Source organism: Panthera onca, chromosome X (genome assembly GCF_046562875.1).
Source record: "Panthera onca isolate mPanOnc1 chromosome X, mPanOnc1 haplotype 2, whole genome shotgun sequence".
Taxonomy (NCBI): domain Eukaryota; kingdom Metazoa; phylum Chordata; class Mammalia; order Carnivora; family Felidae; genus Panthera; species Panthera onca.
Window position 1 is genome coordinate 88,015,102 of NC_138357.1, and position 21,055 is coordinate 88,036,156.

Consider the following 21,055-nt stretch of genomic DNA (forward strand, 5'->3'; position numbering starts at 1 on the left):
CTAAGCAGGTTCTGCACTGCCAGCACAGAGTCCAACACAGGGCTCGATCCCGTGAACTGTGAGATTATGACCTGAGCTGAAATCAGGAGTCGGACGCTCCATCTACTGAACCACCCAGACTCCCATAAATACTTTATGATATTTTATTTTATTTTATTTTTTTTAATTTTTTTTAACGTTCATTTATTTTTGAGACAGAGAGAGACAGAGCATGGATGGGGGAGGATCAGAGAGAGGGAGACACAGAATCTGAAACAGGGTCCAGGCTCTGAGCGGTCAGCACAAAGCCCGACGCGGGGCTCGAACTTACAGACCGCAAGATCATGACTTGAGCCAAAGTCGGCCGCTTAACCGACTGAGCCACCCAGGTGCCCCACTTTAGGATATTTTAAAGCTATCTTTCTATTAGCTATCTTTCTGTTTCTGGTTTTATTCCATTGTGATATAAGATCATAGTTATTATTTCTATTATTTTAAACCTGTTAAGGTGTGTTTTGTGACCCAAAAAGTGGTCTATCATGGGGAATGTTTCATGTGAGCATGAGAAGAATGTGTTCTGCTGTTATTGGATGAAGTATTCTAAAACTGTCAATTAGATCCAGTTTATTGATGGTTCTGTTCAGTTCAACTATATCTTTACTGATTTCTCCCTGTCAAATCTATGAATTACTAAAAGAGCAGTGTTGAAGTCTCCACCTATAGTAGTGGATTTGTCCATTTCTCCCTGCTGTCTGTCCATTTTTTCCTTAGGTATTTTGGTGCTCTGTTGTTAGGTGCATGCACATTGATTGTTAGGCCTTCTGGGAGAATTGACCCTTTTAGCACTATGTAATATCCCTCTTTATCCCCGATAAATGTCATTGTATTGAAGTCTGTTTTGTCTGAAATTAATATAGCTACTTCGTCTTCCTTTTCATTCGTGTTAGCCCTTCTATTTATATATTTAAACATAGTTATACACGTTATACATGTATACATGTTACACATTTACACATGTTAAAATGGGTTTCTTATAGACAACAACATAGCTGGGTCTTGTTTTGTTTTTTGTTTTTTTTTTTGTCCACTCCAAAAGTCCCTGTATTCTAATAGGTGTCTTTAGATCATTCACATTTAAAGTGATTACTGATATACTTGGATTAATATTTACCATGATTAACTAATTAATTAATTAACGTTTGGGGCACTTGGGTGGCTCAGTCCGTTGAGTGTCCGACCCTTGATTTTGGCTCAGGTCATAATCTCATGGTTCATGGGACTGAGCCTCACATTGAGCTCTGTGCTGATACAATTCTCTCTCCCTCTCTGCCTTTTCCCTGCACACACACTCTCTCTCTCTCTTTCAAAATAAATAAACTTTAAAAAAATTTTTAAGAAGTATTTACCATATTTTGAACTGTTTTCTATTCATTGCACTTGTTATTTTCCTTTTTAAAAATCTTTCCATAATTTTTGCCTTCTCTGCTTTTAATTGATCATTATATATTATTCCACTTTCTCTCGTCTCTTAGCAAACCAATTATACTTCTTTTTAAAATTTTTAGTAGTTTCCCTGAGTTTGCAATATACATTTACCACTAATCCAAGGCTACTTTCAATTAACAGTATACTACTTCATGGGCAGTGCAGGTCTTATAGCTAAGTATTCGCAATTCCTCCCTCTTGTCCTTTATAATGTTGCTGTCATTTATTTCATTTATCTATATGTTATAGTCATGTAACACATGATAACTATTATTATTTTGAATAAGTAGCTGACTTTTAGATTGATTTAGAACAAGAAAAATAAAATAGTTTTATTTTTTTCGGGGCTCCCGAACTCATGAACCGTAAGGTCAAGACCTGAGCCGAAGTCGAACACTTAACCGACTGAGCCACCCAGGTGCCCCTCCTCTCCCTTCTTAAATTGTGTACCTGGGGCCCTGCTAATTAAACTGACCAAAAGAAAACCAGATTAACAGGAGAAACAGTTATGGAGCCTGCCTTTCAAAGCAGAAAGAAGTGAAGACCCCAAAGAGACAATTAGACCTGGGGAGTTATATTCCATTTTAACAAAGGGTAATTGAGTGTAGAGAAGAAATTAAATAAAGGAAAAGGAAATTTGGTCTTGGGATGGGGGAATAAATTGTGGGAAGGTGATGGGCAAATAAGGATTGTTTAGTAAGGTTTGTTATGCAGACTCAAGTTATCAGGTGAGAAAGGAGTTGTCTCCAGCATCTTTTTTCCTTTTCCTAGTATAGGAGAGGAGGACACCTTTACAAATGGAAATTTCCTTTACAGAAAAGAAATCTATGCCCTGCTTTCAAATGGAAAGCTGGAAGGCAGAGAGCTAATTGCTTTCAGCTCAAAACACTCCTTAAGCCAAATTGGTATATTTGGGGTTGGCATATCCCAGTTCCTTTCGACTTCATTTATTCCTCTCCAGCACTCTGCTTTTTTAATGTAGATCTTAGTTTCAGACCTATATTTATTTTCCTTCTTTCTGAAGAACTTCTTTTAATGTTTCTTGCAAGGTAATCTGGTGATGAATTCTCTCAATGTGTGTTTGCTGGGAAAGTCTTTATTTCTCCCTCACTTTTGAAGGGTATTTTCACTGGTTATAGAATTCTAAGTTGTTGGGTGTTTTTTTCTTTTAACACTTGAAAAATTTCATTCTGTTCTCTTATTGCTTGAATGCTTTCCAAGAAAAAAGTCTGATATAATTCTTATCTTCGTTCCCCTATAGATAAGATGGCTTTCCCCGCTTTGGATTCTTTCAAGATTTTCTTTCTGCCATTGGTACTTCAGTTTGAATATCATATGCCTAGGTGTATATTGTTTTGGTACTTATGCCATATGGTGGTCTCTGAACTTGATGAATCCGTGGTTTGGTGTCTGCCATAAATTTTGTAAAATTCTCCGTTATTATTTCTTCAAATTTTCTCCGCTTCTTTCTCTCTTTCTTCTTCTGATTTTCCAATTGTGCATATGTTACACCCTTTATAATTGTCTCTCAGTTCTAGGATATTCTGTGTGGGGTCTTTTATTTGATATTTTTTTCTATTTGCATTTCAGTCTGGGAAGTTTCTATTGATATTATCTTCAACCTCACTGATTCCTTCCTTTGCTATATCCAGTCTACTTATGAGCCCATGAAAGGCATTCTTAATTTCTGTTACAATGTTTTTGATTTTTGGCATTTCCTTTCAATTCTTTCTTAGTGTTTCCACCTCTCTTCTTGCAATACCTATCTGTTGTTACATGTTGTCTGTATTTCCCATTAGAATCCTTAACATACTTATTTTAACTTTACATAGTTATTTTAAATTTCCTAGATGATAATTTCAAACTCTATGTCATATCTGTGTCTGGTTCTGATGCATGCTTTGTTTCTTTAAACTGTTTTTCTTGTGTTACAGTGAATACTCAGCACCCAGGAAGAGACAAGCAACATGCACTCAGGGAATCAGGAAAGACTGTTTATTTCACACAGGTCCCAGCCCAGTGGAGTCACCTCCAAAGGCTGAGCATACTGCTCAGGTTTTACTGATCTTTTACACATATCTGCTTCCGTGTTGGGCTGGACTAGTATAGTCAAGCTTCTGTTTCCTGACTGCTGGCTGATTTGAGAGGCAAGCAATATTGCAGAAGCCAAAAGCATACAAGGGGAATATCTGGCCTCAGACATCTGGCTGGTCCTTTTTAATCTGCCTTTACCAGCTTTCCTTCTCACTTGCTTTTAGCCTGCTTTTATAAGTTTTTGTTGAAAGCTAGACATGATGTGTTGGCTATCGGAGGTGTATGGGCCTTTAGTGTGAAGTTTCATGTGAATCTTGTTGCATCCACACGACTCCTGAAACAGAATGCTGTGGGCACCAGTGACAGTCACAACAAAGTTTATTACAATGAGAGGCAAGGCCGACCGATCGGGACCAACACTCTTGATAAGAGTGCGGCCCTGAACAGCCAGGGTGCAGAATTTTTATAGCCGATCACATCATTTTATCATCACCTGGGAACAGAACAAAGAAAGTTTCCAGATGAGTCAGAAACAGTTGCCAGATGAGTTAGAAACGGTTGCCTAATGAGGTGTTTATTTTAGACTTTCTGCCTCTAAGTTGCACCAGTGGATCTCCTTGACCCTGCCTCTGATGCTCTTTCCTTTGGACTTTTGTTTCCTTAATTGGTGAAGCCTAATTTACAAGAGTATGAGGCATAGTTTACAAGAGTAAAGCAAGGCTGTTATCTCTTAACCTTCAGTATCAACACAAAGCTGTTATTTTTCAAGCAATAGCACTGCTAGGAATTTACCCAAGGGATACAGGAGTACTGATGCATAGGGGCACTTGTACCCCAACGTTTATAGCAGCACTCTCAACAATAGCCAAATTATGGAAAGAGCCTAAATGTCCATCAACTGATGAATGGATAAAGAAATTGTGGTTTATATACACAATGGAGTACTACGTGGCAATGAGAAAGAATAAAAAAAAAGAGGTTAAAGTGGAAGAGAGCCAAAGCATAAGGGACTCTTAAAAACTGAGAACAAACTGAGGGTTGATGGGGGGTGGGAGGGAGGGGAGGGTGGGTGATGGGTATTGAGGAGGGCACCTTTTGGGATGAGCACTGGGTGTTGTATGGAAACCAATTTGACAATAAACTTCATATATTGAAAAAAATAAAAAAATAAAATTCAAAAAAAATAAAAATAAAAAATAAAAAAAATAAAAACTCTTCACTATCAATAAAAAAAATGTAAACAAGTATGGACCTTCAGTTTATGATATGCATGTTGAAGTCTTTCAGGGTGATGTGTGCTGGTTATTGTAACATATATTGAAATGCATCAGAAATGCATCTCATTTATATGAGTATGAGACATAAATATAATAAAATGTGTTTTTATGCACACTCACTTTAAAATTCTTTCAACTTTTCTTTATGTCTGAAAAAAATGTTCACAATAAAAAGTTGGAATGAATGTGTCATACTGCATACAATTGTTTCTGATTAATTTTTTCTACATAATACTCCTCATATTGTTGGGTCTCACTGTACATTGTTCATTTTGACTCCTTTGGTGAACATCTGATTTGTTTCCAGGTTTTTATGTTGTGAACAGGCTTTCATGAATGTCCTTTTACATGTTTTCTGGGCATGTGGGCAAGAGTTTCTCTTGGGGTTACTCCTAGGAGTGGACTCGCAGTATGGTGAGGTATTTATAGAAGGGGATGCCAAACAGTTTTCCAAAGTGGCTTCACTAATTTATCCTTCCATGAATAGTGTAAGAGATCTTGTGGGTCCACACCCTCACCAACATTAAGTCTTGTCCAATTGCTTTATTTTTGCCAAATGAGAGGGTATATATGGGATCTCACTGTGGTCTCAATGTGCATCTCTTTGACCATTAATGATTTGCTAATTTTATTTTTTCTGTTTTAGCTTATACTTAATTCCTCTGTGGATATTTTTTTCCCTTTTCTACAATTTGGACTGAAAGCTTAAATAATCAGTTTCAGTCTTTCTCATTTACAAATAAATTTACTTTGTGATATGAATCGTTGTAAGTATATCACTTTACACATCACATGGATGTTATGTGTAGTGTTCTCATGCTTTAATAGTTCTAAATAGTTGGTAATCTGTTTTTTTTTTTTTTTTTTTTTTTTATTTTTTAATATATGAAATTTACTGTCAAATTGGTTTCCATACAACACCCAGTGCTCATCCCAAAAGGTGCCCTCCTCAATACCCATCACCCACCCTGCCCTCCCTCCCACCCCCCATCAACCCTCAGTTTGTTCTCAGTTTTTAACAGTCTCTAATGCTTTGGCTCTCTCCCACTCTAACCTCTTTTTTTTTTTTTTTTTTTTTCCCTTCCCCTCCCCCATGGGTTTCTGTTATGTTTCTCAGGATCCACATAAGAGTGAAACCATATGGTATCTGTCTTTCTCTGTATGGCTTATTTCACTTAGCATCACACTCTCCAGTTCCATCCATGTTGCTACAAAAGGCCATATTTCATTTTTTCTCATTGCCACGTAGTATTCCATTGTGTATATAAACCACAATTTCTTTATCCATTCATCCGTTGATGGACATTTAGGCTCTTTCCATAATTTGGCTATTGTTGAGAGTGCCGCTATAAACATTGGGGTACAGGTGCCCCTATGCATCAGTACTCCTGTATCCCTTGGATAAATTCCTAGAAGTGCTATTGCTGGGTCATAGGGTAGGTCTATTTTTAATTTTCTGAGGAACCTCCACACTGCTTTCCAGAGCGGCTGCACCAATTTGCATTCCCACCAACAGTGCAAGAGGGTTCCTGTTTCTCCACATCCTCTCCAGCATCTATAGTCTCCTGATTTCTTCATTTTGGCCACTCTGACTGGCGTGAGGTGGTATCTGAGTGTGGTTTTGATTTGTATTTCCCTGATAAGGAGCGACGTTGAACATCTTTTCATGTGCCTGTTGGCCATCCGGATGTCTTCTTTAGAGAAGTGTCTATTCATGTTTTCTGCCCATTTCTTCACTGGGTTATTTGTTTTTCGGGTGTGGAGTTTAATGAGCTCTTTATAGATTTTGGATACTAGCCCTTTGTCCGATGTGTCATTTGCAAATATCTTTTCCCATTCCGTTGGTTGCCTTTTAGTTTTGTTGGTTGTTTCCTTTGCTGTGCAGAAGCTTTTTATCTTCATAAGGTCCCAGTAATTCACTTTTGCTTTTAATTCCCTTGCCTTTGGGGATGTGCCGAGTAAGAGATTGCTACGGCTGAGGTCAGAGAGGTCTTTTCCTGCTTTCTCCTCTAGGGTTTTGATGGTTTCCTGTCTCACATTCAGGTCCTTTATCCATTTTGAGTTTATTTTTGTGAATGGTGTGAGAAAGTGGTCTAGTTTCAACCTTCTGCATGTTGCTGTCCAGTTCTCCCAGCACCATTTGTTAAAGAGACTGTCTTTTTTCCATTGGATGTTCTTTCCTGCTTTGTCAAAGATGAGTTGGCCATACGTTTGTGGGTCTAGTTCTGGGGTTTCTATTCTATTCCATTGGTCTATGTGTCTGTTTTTATGCCAATACCATGCTGTCTTGATGATGACAGCTTTGTAGTAGAGGCTAAAGTCTGGGATTGTGATGCCTCCTGCTTTGGTCTTCTTCTTCAAAATTACTTTGGCTATTCGGGGCCTTTTGTGGTTCCATATGAATTTTAGGATTGCTTGTTCTAGTTTCGAGAAGAATGCTGGTGCAATTTTGATTGGGATTGCATTGAATGTGTAGATAGCTTTGGGTAGTATTGACATTTTGACAATATTTATTCTTCCAATCCATGAGCAGGGAATGTCTTTCCATTTCTTTATATCTTCTTCAATTACCTGCATAAACTTTCTATAGTTTTCAGCATACAGATCTTTTACATCTTTGGTTAGATTTATTCCTAGGTATTTTATGCTTCTTGGTGCAATTGTGAATGGGATCAGTTTCTTCATTTGTCTTTCTGTTGCTTCATTGTTAGTGTATAAGAATGCAACTGATTTCTGCACATTGATTTTGTATCCTGCAACTTTGCTGAATTCATGTATCAGTTCTAGCAGACTTTTGGTGGAGTCTATCGGATTTTCCATGTATAATATCATGTCATCTGCAAAAAGCGAAAGCTTGACTTCATCTTTGCCAATTTTGATGCCTTTGATTTCCTTTTGTTGTCTGATTGCTGATGCTAGAACTTCCAGCACTATATTAAACAGCAGCGGTGACAGTGGGCATCCCTGTCGTGTTCCTGATCTCAGGGAAAAAGCTCTCAGTTTTTCCCCGTTGAGGATGATGTTAGCTGTGGGCTTTTCATAAATGGCCTTTATGATCTTTAAGTATGTTCCTTCTATCCCGACTTTCTCAAGGGTTTTTATTAAGAAAGGGTGCTGGATTTTGTCAAAGGCCTTTTCTGCATCGATTGACAGGATCATATGGTTCTTCTCTTTTTTTTTGTTAATGTGATGTATCACGTTGATCGATTTGCGAATGTTGAACCAGCCCTGCATCCCAGGAATGAATCCCACTTGATCATGGTGAATAATTCTTTTTATATGCTGTTGAATTCGATTTGCTAGTATCTTATTAAGAATTTTTGCATCCATATTCATCAGGGATATTGGCCTGTAGTTCTCTTTTTTTTACTGGGTCTCTGTCTGGTTTAGGAATCAAAGTAATACTGGCTTCATAGAATGAGTCTGGAAGTTTTCCTTCCCTTTCTATTTCTTGGAATAGCTTGAGAAGGATAGGTATTATCTCTGCTTTAAATGTCTGGTAGAACTCCCCTGGGAAGCCATCTGGTCCTGGACTCTTATTTGTTGGGAGATTTTTGATAACCGATTCAATTTCTTCGCTGGTTATGGGTCTGTTCAAGCTTTCTATTTCCTCCTGATTGAGTTTTGGAAGAGTGTGGGTGTTTAGAAATTTGTCCATTTCTTCCAGGTTGTCCAATTTGCTGGCATATAATTTTTCATAGTATTCCCTGATAATTGTTTGTATCTCTGAGGGATTGGTTGTAATCATTCCATTTTCATTCATGATTTTATCTATTTGGGTCATCTCCCTCTTCTTTTTAAGAAGCCTGGCTAGAGGTTTGTCAATTTTGTTTATTTTTTCAAAAAACCAACTCTTGGTTTCGTTGATCTGCTCTACAGTTTTTTTAGATTCTATATTGTTTATTTCTGCTCTGATCTTTATTATTTCTCTTCTTCTGCTGGGTTTAGGCTGCCTTTGCTGTTCTGCTTCTATTTCCTTTAGGTGTGCTGTTAGATTTTGTATTTGGGATTTTTCTTGTTTCTTGAGATAGGCCTGGATTGCAATGTATTTTCCTCTCAGGACTGCCTTCGCTGCATCCCAGAGCGTTTGGATTGTTGTATTTTCATTTTCGTTTGTTTCCATATATGTTTTAATTTCTTCTCTAATTGCCTGGTTGACCCACTCATTTGTTAGTAGGGTGTTCTTTAACCTCCATGCTTTTGGAGGTTTTCCAGACTTTTTACTGTGGTTGATTTCAAGCTTCATAGCATTGTGGTCTGAAAGTATGCATGGTATAATTTCAATTCTTGTAAACTTATGAAGGGCTGTTTTGTGACCCAGTATATGATCTATCTTGGAGAATGTTCCATGTGCACTCGAGAAGAAAGTATATTCTGTTGCTTTGGGATGCAGAGTTCTAAATATATCTGTCAAGTCCATCTGATCCAATGTATCATTCAGGGCCCTTGTTTCTTTATTGACTGTGTGTCTAGATGATCTATCCATTTCTGTAAGTGGGGTGTTAAAGTCCCCTGCAATGACCGCATTCTTATCAATGAGGTTGCTTATGTTTATGAGTAATTGTTTTATATATCTGGGGGCTCGGGTATTTGGCGCATAGACATTTATAATAGTTAGCTCTTCCTGGTGGATAGACCCTGTGATTATTATATAATGCCCTTCTTCATCTCTTGTTACAGCCTTTAATTTAAAGTCTAGTTTGTCTGATATAAGTATGGCTACTCCAGCTTTCTTTTGGCTTCCAGGAGCATGATAAATAGTTCTCCATCCCCTCACTCTCAATCTAAAGGTGTCCTCAGATCTAAAATGAGTCTCTTGTAGACAGCAAATAGATGGGTCTTGTTTTTTTATCCATTCTGATACCCTATGTCTTTTAGTTGGCGCATTTAATCCATTTACATTCAGTGTTATTATAGAAAGATATGGGTTTAGAGTCATTGTGATGTCTGTATGTTTTATGCTTGTAGTGATGTCTCTGGTACTTTGTCTCACAGGATCCCCCTTAGGATCTCTTGTAGGGCTGGTTTCGTGGTGACAAATTCCTTCAGTTTTTGTTTGTTTGGGAAGACCTTTATCTCTCCTTCTATTCTAAATGACAGACTTGCTGGATAAAGGATTCTCGGCTGCATATTTTTTCTGTTTAGCACACTGTAGATATCGTGCCAAGCCTTTCTGGCCTGCCAAGTTTCAAAGGAGAGATCAGTCACGAGTCTTATAGGTCTCCCTTTATATGTGAGGGCACGTTTATCCCTTGCTGCTTTCAGAATTTTCTCTTTATCCTTGTATTTTGCCAGTTTCACTATGATATGTCGTGCAGAAGATCGATTCAAGTTACGTCTGAAGGGAGTTCTCTGTGCCTCTTGGATTTCAATGCCTTTTTCCTTCCCCAGTTCAGGGAAGTTCTCAGCTATAATTTGTTCAAGTACCCCTTCAGCACCCTTCCCTCTCTCTTCCTCCTCTGGGATACCAATTATGCGTATATTATTTTTTTTTAGTGTATCACTTAGTTCTCTAATTTTCCCCTCATACTCCTGGATTTTTTTATCTCTCTTTCTTTCAGCTTCCTCTTTCTCCATAACTTTATCTTCTAGTTCACCTATTCTCTCCTCTGCCTCTTCAAGCCGAGCCATCGTGGATTCCATTTTGTTTTGCAATTCGTTTAAAGCGTTTTTCAACTCCTTGTGACTGTTCCTTAGTCCCTCGATCTTTGTGGCAAGAGATTTTCTGCTGTCCTGTATACTGTTTTCAAGCCCAGCGATTAATTTTATGACTATTATTCTAAATTCACTTTCTGTTATATTATTTAAATCCTTTTTGATCAGTTCATTAGCTGTTGTTATTTCCTGGAGATTCTTCTGAGGGGAATTCTTCCGTTTGGTCATTTTGGAGAGTCCCTGGCGTGGTGAGGACCTGCAGTGCACTTCCCCTGTGCTGTGGTGTATAACTGGAGTTAGTGGGTGGGGCCGCAGTCCGACCCGATGTCTGCCCCCAGCCCACTGCTGGGGCCACAGTCAGACTGGTGTGTGCCTTCTCTTCCCCTCTCCTAGGGGCGGGATTCACTGTGGGGTGGCGTGTCCCGTCTGGGCTACTTGCACACTGCCAGGCTTGTGTTGCTGGGGATCTGGCGTATTAGCTGGGGTGGGTAGGCAAGGTGCACGGGGGCTGGAGGGGCAGGCTTAGCTCGCTTCTCCTTAGGTGATCCACTTCAGGAGGAGCCCCTCTTCCGTGGGCCTCTCGTCTGCGCTTGACTCCGGAGACTCCCTTCTGCTAATCCTCTGGCGGTTTTCTGGGTTCTTTAGGCAGGTGTAGGTGGAATCTAAGTGATCGGCAGGACGCGCTGTGAGCCCCGCGTCCTCCTACGCCGCCATCTTCCGGCACTCCCGGTAATCTGTTTTAATTTCCTCCTTAACCTAAGTATTAATTATGTGCAAGTGCTTTTTCTGTCCAGGCATTTGAGTTTTTCGTGGTCTCTTTGTCTTTATCTCCACTTTTATTGCATTGTAGTCTGTGAATATGGCCTGTGTGGTATAACTTGTTAAGATGTGTTATTTCCTTATGTATATTTCCTGATGTGTATTTTTCCTTTATGTATAAAATGTGCATTCTCTGTTGAGTACAAAATAAAGATTGAATGTTGACATACACAATATCAAGTTTTTAAGTTGTATTATTCCAATCTGTATACCTTACACATTTCATCCCTTGACCTGTCCATTTCTGTGAGAAATATAATTCTTATGCTGTAATTGAATATTTGCAAAAACTTCCCTTTTGTATCAGTTTTTGTTTTATATATTTTAAAAGCATACATGCGCGCGCGCACACACACACACACACACACACACACACATAAATGCTCATGATTGGTGCATTCTCTCAATGGCTGTATGCTTTTAAATGGAGAAATCTGTTTATTTCTCTTAAAATTCATCACTTTGAAATCTATTTTTTCTAATATTAACATTATTAGTTGTGAATATTCCATCCATTTGTTGTCCTCATTAAAAAAAAAATTGCAGTGCCTGGATGGCTCAGTTGGTTAAGTGACCAAATTCGGCTCAGGTCATGATCTCACAGTTCATGAGTTCAAGCCCCCCGTCAAGCTCTGTGCTGACAGCTCGGAGCCTGGAGCCTGCTTTGGATTCTCTGTCTCCCTCTCTCTGCCCCTCCCCCACTCACACTCTGTCTCTCTCTCTCTCTCTCTCTCAAAACTAAATAAACATTTAAAAATTAAAAAAAAAAAACACTTTTCAGGAGCACCTGGCTGACTCAGTTGATAGAGCATGTGACTCTTGATCTTGGGGTTGTGAGTTCAAGCCCCATGTTGGGTGTAGAGATTACTTAAAGTCTTTAAATTTTTGTTTTTAATGTTTATTTATTTTTGAGAGAGAGAGAGAGAGAGACAAAGCACGCGCAGGGGAGGGGAGGAGAGAAGGAGACACAGAATCTGAAGCAGGCTCCAGGCTCGGAGCTATCAACACAGAACCTGAGGTGGGGCTCGAACTCACGAACCCCAATATCATGACCTGAACTAAAGACAGATGCTTAACCGACTGAGCCACCTAGGCACCCCTAAAAATAAAATCTTTAAAAGAAAGACTTTTCATGATGAAATAGCATACCAAATCCCCATGTACCTGTCACTGATGTTTAACAGTTATCAACATTCTGTCTTTCTTGTTCTTCTACCCCTCACTCTTCTACTCCTCACTCGTGTCCTCCCTTGTTTGAGTATTTGAAAGCTGATACCAGACTTCATATCATTTCACCCATATACTTCAGGATGAATCTCTAGCATCTAAGGATACTTTGCTTTCATTTTTTTATTCATCTCCTCCTCCTTTTTTAAAAGTTTTTATTTAAGCAATCCCTATACCCAAAATTTGGGGCTCAAACTCATGACCCCAAGATCAAGAGTCACACGCTCTCCCAACTAAGCCAGCCAGGCATCCCCCTTCTTTTAGCATAACCATCACACATAATAAAATTGACGTTACCATTATCAACCTAACAAAATTGACATTATTGCTGTTTTTTATACATGTCTGTATGCTAGCAAGCTTCTAAAGATTCAATTTCTTCTTTTATTTGCTCACTCAACAAACTATTATCCAATCCAGGGCTGTGGGAGGGACAGAATACTTGGTCATTAGAGAGTCCAGTCCACTACTGTCCAGAATGTTGAACTGGGGTCCAAAAAGGATGTGACTGGTCTGAGGGCACAAAGATGGAGAATACCAGAGCTCAGGCCTAGGTCTTTTCAAAAAGCTTTCTCCACCTGCTGAGTCAGAAGGGCCTTCAGCTGGTGTGGCCTCTCCTACCCCAGTCAGGGAGGGCTTCCCATAAGAGATATGTGAGCTGGGTTTTGAAGAATGTGTAGCAATTCATCCTTTGAAGACATAGTTACCTCTGCACTGGAGGGTCAATGGCATCTCCGTAATTTCCATATTTGAGGTGTTAAGGGGCAGCAAACTCACTGTGGAGCAGTGTTGAAAATTTGTGGTAATTATTTCACCTGCATAATTATTACTTAGATTTTATTTCATAAGGAGGTATGAATAATAGAGTGACCTAGAAGATGCTTTTATTGACACATTACATTTAGATAGAGAAAACAACCATTGACATATCAACGTAAAATTTATTTTTTCTGATGCCTATTATTATTTTAGTTGAGGTGGTTTGGCTGGTGTAGGGGCTGTTTGAGATTACAGTCACCTTTAGGCCCTCACTCTCCTGCCTAAGGTGGTGGGACTAGATGCTACGACTCAGACATTTCTCCCTCTCCTATGGTTATCTGGGGGGTGGGGGACTATATGCTCCTACTGCATCCCTTCTAGAACACTCTATAATATCATCCAGGGGAGGCTACTATTGTGACATTTCTCCCCTTTCCCCCAGTATTACCTCTCAGAGTCACTTAGGTTTTCACTGTTTTCATTAGTAATGATTCCCCTCTCCCCTGTGCTCTGTCCCTTAGGAGCCCCATAGTGTCTCCAGAAGAGCTCCAGAGCATAACTCCAAAGACTCCTGTCTCCAAGAAGTCTACTCAAAGAAGGGCTGGCCACCTCTTCCCAGGGCAGCCCCACTGTTCTACTTAGAGAGATGGAAGGCAAGTTTCTTCCACCATACGGCATGGACACCCTTCCAAGATGGCAGTCCCCACGGAGCAGCACCACTCGCGAACAGTCATATTCTGAGCCCAACAGAACTGGGGATGGTAAGGAAACTTTCACAGACTGCTCGGTAACTGCGCCCTGTTGACTGCAGACCGTAGCTTCGCAGGTGCTTTTGAGCATGCGCACCAGACACCCGTCCAACCCGTTCCTCCCTTGGACGCCGTGCTGTTAAAAGTCAGAACTCAGAAGAGAAGGGGTTTTCAGGGGCGTGCGGGTTAGTACTTGAGCCGGGCTGAGGTGAGTTTTCAGTAGTTACCTCTCCTGGTCTACTGTGCTGAGTTATGCAGAGCATCAGTGTTGGTGATGGGGCTTGTGTGGATTCAGTGTTGAGGTCTTTTACATTGGATGCCCAGCTAATTGTTATTCAGCTTTAACTTTTTCTAATGTAAGCCTTAAGGCCTTACATTTCCATATAAGGCCCAAAAGATATATTATATGGTATTATTGTTCATTTCCAAATATTTCAAAATTTCAGTTACGATTTTTTTTCATTTCACACATGTCATTTGAAGTGCATTTCTATTTGCAATAAACAGTTAATCTGTTACTGATTTCTAACCTAATTTCTCAGTTTGTAAGAGAATGTGAATTGTGGCATGAATGTTTCTTGAAACCTGTGGAGTCTTGCCTTTATGATGAAGTCCTTTGCATCTTCCCATAAATATTCCATTTATTGCTTTAAAAGAATATGTGTTCTCCAGTTGTTAATTCTGGTTTTCAAAACTTGTATACTCTCTCTGGTCTTTTGTCACCTACTTGCTCTGTAGAGGGCAGTGTGACAGTGATTTTGTGCATTTCGTTTTGCTTGTGTTAATTTTTGTGTATTGTTTGAAACTTATGAGGTACAGGTGTGTATATTTTTACATTAGATATTGCTAGTTGACTCTCAAAAATTTTATATACATTATATTACATACATATATATACATATACATATATAGTATATTACATACATATATGTGTACATATATATGTACGTATATATGTATGTATGTACATATATGTATATATACATATATAAGTATATATGTATATAATATGTATATATATAATATATATTACATACCCAATACATGTAATATATATGTATACATACATACAGATTTATGAAATATTCATACCAGCAATGTATAAATACCCCATTTTCCCAAATCCTCTCCAGCACTGAATGATGTTGTACTTTTCATTTTTATCATTCTGAGGGGTGAATAATTATACCTAGTTCTGTGTTACTTTTTCCACCTCTCAGTGAGGTTGAACATCTTTTCGGGTTAATTGGGCCTTAGATTCCTTCTGTGCATTCCTGTATCCTTTGTTCATTCCTCTTCTCTCCCTCCCCTGGCTTTTACATATTGAACTTTCCTGTACTCCCTCATTTGAACATCACCAGTGTTATATCTATTCCTGTATGCATTAAGATCAATGCCTGGACATTTCCCTATATTTTACTGGCTGATTTATCCTTGTTTTGATTGCATTCATTGTTATTGTAAGTTTTTAATTTTTTTAACTTTTTAAAAATTAATTAATTAATTTATTTTTTGAGAGAGAGAGAACACAAGTGGGAGAGGGACAGAGAAAGGGAGAGAGAGAATCCCAAGCAGGCTCCATGTTGTCAGTGAAGAGCCTGATGCAGGGATTGAACTCACAAACTGCAAGATCATGACCTGAGCTGAAGTCATAAGCCAGACACTTAGCCAACTGAGCCATCCAGGCACCCCTAATGTAATTTTTAATATCTGCTAGTTCAAAGACCCTCTCAGTATTTCTTTACATAATTTTCTTGGCTTTTTAAATTCCATATAGAGTTTGAAATTGTTTTACCGAATTGGAAAAGAATTGGAATGCTGTTTGGCACTTCATTACTTCAATAGGGTTAACCTTGAAGCAGTGAGGTCTTTATTTTATTATATTTCTGTCCAGGGATATGGTTTGTCTCTCCATGTGCTTAAATTTTGTATCATATTCTAAAATAATAACTATTAGTTTTCTTATTTTGTGTCCAGTACTATTCTTGTATTTTGTAGGATTTTTTAATGTTTATTTATTTTTGAGAGGGAGAGAGAGAGAGAGAATGAGAGAGAGAGAGAGAGAGAGAGAGAGAGAGAGGTACAGACAGAGAGATGGAGACACAAAATCAGAAGCAGGCTCCAGGCTCTGAGCTGTCAGCACAGAGCCCAATGTGGGGCTCAAAGTCACAAGCTGAGCCGAAGTTGGATGCTCAACCAACTAAGCCATGCAGGCGCCCCATATTTTGTGGGATTTTTAGGTGTTTTGTTTGTTGTCATTATTAAAGATAGAATTTTTTTTCTCTCCATATGTTTCAGTCTGCTGTACTTATTTTCTTGTATCCCACCACCTTAATGAAATTCCTTATGCTAATCTTCTGAGTATACAATGATACAACCTGCAAATGGGCTAAATGGGCGGTGGGCATTAAGGAGGTCACTTGTTGGGAGGCGCCTGGGTGGCTCAGTTGGTTAAGTGTCTGACTTCAGCTCAGGTCATGATCTTAGGGCTCATGATTCAAGCTGTGCTGACAGCTCAGAGCCTGGAACCTGCTTCCGATTCTGTGTCTCCTCTCTGCTCCTCCCCTGCTCGTGCTCTGTCTCTGTCTCTCTCAAAAATAAAAATAAACATTAAAAAAGTTTTTAAAAAGGAGGGCACTTGTTGGGATGAGCACTGGGTGTTATATTTAAGAGATGAATCACTAAATTCTGTTCCTGAAATCATTATAACACTAAATGTTAACTAACTTGGATTTAAATAAATTAAAAAATAACACACACACACACACACACACACACACACACACAATGATTTTCTCTCCCTTCTCCATATTTAACCAGTTTATTTCAGTTTCATATTTAATTGAATTAGCTAGAGCCTTCAAAACACTTTTGCAATAGAAACAGCCCTATGTTGTCACTAGTTTTAATGGAAATGTCTTCAGCATTTTACCATTTAGTATTATGTTTCCTGGTGATTTCAAGACTATGATTTTTGCTGAATTTTCATAGTTTCCTTATAGTCTTGTTTTAATTTGAGAATTACTGCTGAATTGTGTCAAATGTCTTTTTTATATCTGCTGATACAATTGGGATGTTTTTCCTTTGAAATTATTGATATAGTAAATAAACTGATAAATGTACCAACATTAATCATCTTTGCCTTACTTGAAAACCCAATTTGGTCATGTGGTAAATTTTTCTTTTGATACTTGCTGGATTCAGATTACTAATATTTTATTTAAGATCTTAGCATCTGTAAGAGGAAATAATCTCCAGATAATTGCTTGTTTGTTTTAGGACTATATTTTTTTCTTATGTTTATTTATTTTTTGAGAAAGAGAGACAGAGACAGAGACAGAGACAGAGACAGATACAGAGCATGAGCCGGGGAGAGGCAGAGAGAGACCAAGACATGGAATCCGAAGCAGGCTCCAGGCTTTGAGCTGTCAGCACAGAGCTGGATGAGGGGCTCAAACTCACAAGCCGTGAGATCATGACCTGAGCCAAAGTTGGACGCTTAACCATCTGAACCACCCAGGACTATATTCTTTAAGGTTAGGTTATAATGTTTCGTAAAATGATTTTGGAAGATTTCCAGGTCTTTCTGTTGTTTAAAATAGGGATTGGCAAACTTTTTCTGTAAAGGGCCAGATAGTAAATATTTTGGGTTTTGCCATTGCTTCAGTGTCTATTGCACCTACTAGACTGTGCTATTGTAGCAAAAGCAGCCATAGGCACTATGTAAATGAATGGATATGGTTGTTTCCCAATAAAATTTAGTTCACAGAAATAGGGTATGGACCAGGTGTGACCTGTAGCTTATAATTTGCCAAACCCTGGTGTGGAACTGTTTATAAAGTGTAGAAACTCTCTCTCTCTCTCTCTCTCTCTCTCTCTCTCTCTCAAAAATAAATAAACATTTAAAAAAATCAGGGGTGCCTGGGTGGCTCAGTCAGTTGAGCGTCCGAATTTGGCTTAGGTCATGATCTCACGGTTTGTGAGTTCAAGCCCCATGTCAGGCTCTGTGCTGACAGCTCAGAGCCTGGAGCCTGCTTTGGATTCTGTGACTCCTTCACTCTTTGCCCCTCCCTTCATGCTCTGTTTCTTCCTCTCAAAAATAAATAAACATTAAAAAAATTTTAAGTGTAGAAATACTCTTTTTAAAAAAAGTAAATTTGCACTCCATATTAAGTCAGTTTCATCCTGGTGTCTTTTTTGTACTTAGTTTTTTACTTTGAAATAATTATGAATTCACAGGACATTACAAAAAATAATACAGAGAACTAGAGTCTTTTAAAATGATACACATACAAGGGGTGCCTGGGTGGCTAAGTCAGTTAAGTGTTTGACTCTTGGTTTCGGCTCAGGTCATGATCTCATGACTTTGTGGGTTTGAGCCCCACATTGCCTGGAATTCTCTCTCTTTCCCTGTCTCTTTGCCCCTCCCCTATTCGTCCTGTCTCTGTCTCTCTCAAAATAAATAAATTAATTTAAAAAAGTAAAATGATACACATACAAACTTTCTGATTTCTTTTCATGGATCACTTAGGGTTCCTTTTGTTGTTTTTTTTTGGTAAGTTTATTTGTTTATTTTGTGAAAGAGAAAGCATGAGTCAGGGAGGGGCAGAGAAAGAGGGAGAGAGGGAGAGAGAGAATCCCAAGCAGGCTTCTTGTTGTCAGTGCAGAACTCGATGCGGAACTCCAACTCATCAACTGTGAGATCATGACGTGAGCCGAAGTCAGACACTTAACCGACTGAGCCACCCAGGCACCCATGTTGTTTCTTATTTCACATTAATTTTGTAAATTTATATTTTGCCGTGGAAGCACCTGTTTCACCTCCATATTTAAGTGTTGCTATGGAGTTGCCCATGGTATTCTACTGGAAATAATATTTAGTGGAATATCTCCTCTACTAGTAATACCACTCACTCCTAATATGTATTTTTTTCTTTCAATTTCTTTTATCAGGTATGCTAGGAATTTATTTATGCAACTGATCATTTCAAAGGATCAGCCCTTCACTTTATTTATACGTTATGTGTACGTATAACATACACACACATATAATGCATTTGTTTTATTTTCATTGATTATTACTACTTGAGGGTCTTATTAACATACTTTTGTGTTTTTTCTTTTCTTTAAGTTTATTTTGTTTATTTTGAGAGAGAGAGAGAGAGAGAGCAAACAGGGGAGGGGCAGAGAGAGAGGGAGACAGAATCCCAAGCAGGCTTCACACCACCAGCGCAGAGCCTGATGCGGGGCTCAAACCCATGAACCGTGCGATCATGATCTGAGCCAAAGTGAAGAATTGGATGCTTAACTGACTGAGCCACCCAGGCGCCCCTGTGTGTTTTCTAATTGCTTAGGTTGAGTACTCAGCTTATTTATTTTGAGGTTTTTCTCTTAATAGCAAAATCATGTAGGACTGGAAATTTTCTTATAAATATAGCTTTTGCTATGTCCAATACCTTTGTTTGTTTGTTTGTTTGTTTGTTTGTTTGTTTGTTTTTGAGAGAGAGAGCATGAATGGGGGAGGAGCAGAGAGAGAGGGGGACAGGGGATCGGAAGGAGGGCTTGAAGTCATGAACCACACACGATCATGACCTGAGCCGAAGTTGGACACTTAGTCGACTGAGCCACCCAGGCGCCCCTGTCCAATAACTTTTGATATGAAGCATATAGCAGGACTGTGGGTGCACCTGGAGTCCAGTTCTTGGTTTTTACCTATTTATCTATTTTTAATTATTTTTGTTTTGGTAAAAACACATACCATCAACTTTGCCATCTTTACCATTTCTAAGTGTACAGTCCAGTAGAGTTAAGTATATTCACATTATTGTACAACCAGTCTCTAGAACTTCTTCATCTTGCAAAACTGGAACTCTATACCCATTAAACAGCAACTCCCTATTTCCCCTCCCCCTTACGCCCTGGCAACCACCCTTTGACCTTCGGTTTGACTACTCTAGGTAGCTTATGTAAATGGTATCATACAGTAGTCTTTTGTGACTGGCTTACCTCACTTAGCTTAATGTCTTCAAAGTTCATCCATGTTACATAGCATGTCTCAGAATTTTCTTCCTTTTTGAGGCCGAATAATATTCCACTGTGTGCATGTACTACATTTTGTTTATTCCCTCATCTCTTGATGGACACTTGGGCTGCTGTGAATATTGCTATGAGCATGGGTGTGCAAATATCTCTTTGAGATCTGGCTTTCAGTTCTTTTAGATATATACTCAGAAGTGAGGTTATTAGAGCATTTGGTAATTCTATTTTTACATTTTTAGGGACCCGCCATACTGTTTTCCATGGTGACTGTACAATTTTATATTCCCAACAGTGCACAGAGTTTCCAATTTTTCCACATCCTTGCTGATACATCATTTTCTGGTTTTTGGATAGTAGCCATCCTAATGGGTGTGAGGTGATATCTCATGATGGTTTTGATCTGCATTTCTCTAATGATTTGTGATGTTGAGCATTTTTTCATATGCTAGTTGTCCATTTGTATGTCATCTGTGGAGAAATGTCTCTTCAAGACCTTTACCTGTGTTTTAATCAGGCCATTTGTTTTTTTGTGGTTTTTGAGTTGTAGTGTTTTATATATCCTGAACATTAGCCCCTAATCAGATATATGATTTGCACATATTTTTCCCATTCTATAGGATACCTTTTTCACTCTGTTGATTGTGTCCCTTGGTGCACAGAAGTTTTTAAAATGTTGATGTAGTCCAATTAGTCTAATTTTGCTTTCTTTTTTTCCCCCTGTGCTTTTGGTGTCATATCCAGGAATTCCCTGTCAAATCCAATGCCATGAAACTTTTTCCTTATGGCTTCTTCTAATAGTTTTATAATTTCAGGTCTTATATTTAGGCCTTTGACTTATTTTGAGTCAATTTTTGCATATGGTGTGTGTAATCCTTTATGTGTGGATGTACAGTTTCCCCAATACCATTTAGTGAAGACCCTATTCTTTTTCCATTGAATGTTTTTGGCACCTTTGTCAAAAATCATTTGGCTATGTATGCAAGGATTTATTTCTGGACTCAATTCTATTCAATTAATCTGTGTCTGTCCTGA